This window comes from Carlito syrichta, unplaced genomic scaffold (genome assembly GCF_000164805.1).
Source record: "Carlito syrichta isolate Samal-C Ts95f unplaced genomic scaffold, Tarsius_syrichta-2.0.1 Scaffold316221, whole genome shotgun sequence".
Classification (NCBI taxonomy): Eukaryota; Metazoa; Chordata; class Mammalia; order Primates; family Tarsiidae; genus Carlito; species Carlito syrichta.
Window position 1 is genome coordinate 846321 of NW_007260317.1, and position 606 is coordinate 846926.

Consider the following 606-nt stretch of genomic DNA (forward strand, 5'->3'; position numbering starts at 1 on the left):
CACACACACCCATTCCTCTCAGGTCTTTGTTGCTGGAGACTTTTCATAGCTTTTGTAACTGCCCTGAACCTCTTGTTTCTTTTTCAGAAGGAGACGGGAGGCTAATTGTGGATATATGTAAGCACAACATTTTTTCAGTCATAACTGATAAGTTTCTGAAATGCCTTCTGCATTGCAAACATGTGCATCTTAATAGAAAACACTGCTTTTCTCAATCACTAGTTACAGCCTCGCAGCAAATATTCCAGGAGAAGGAAAGCCTTTCTTCTCTTTGAGAAATCCGCTTGGCTTATCTTCTTCTCCTTCTTCTTCTTCTTCTTCTTCTTCTTCTTCTTCCCCCTTTGGAATGGGGGATAGGAAGGGGTTGGGGGAGATGAAACTTAAAAAATCAAAAATGATGCATCGAAGCCCCTGCCTTACCTTAAGAAATCGAGCCAGCCATCATGAATGATGGACGGGTCCAGCTGCAGAGAGAGGAAGTTCTCATTGACTGTCCTGACTGGGTTCTTGGTGCTCACATCAAGTAGAATCAGGGTCTTTTCCTTGAAGCCTGGAGCTCTGTCTACAGGCAAGGGTCTCCTTTCTCCAGCTTGGGAGGAAAGGGAG

The 606-nt window shown here is 44.4% G+C and overlaps 1 protein-coding gene across 1 annotated transcript in view; it reads right to left on the reverse strand.

Moving 5' to 3' along the window:
- The window catches only part of HPSE2 (heparanase 2 (inactive)), a 651318-nt gene extending 650718 nt beyond the window's left edge, over positions 1-600 (reverse strand). The window contains exon 1 of the mRNA XM_008073956.1: positions 421-600. The gene's annotated coding sequence lies outside the window, so the exon portion shown is untranslated. The remainder of the gene's footprint in view (positions 1-420) is intronic.
- Between the last annotated feature and the right edge of the window lie 6 nt (positions 601-606).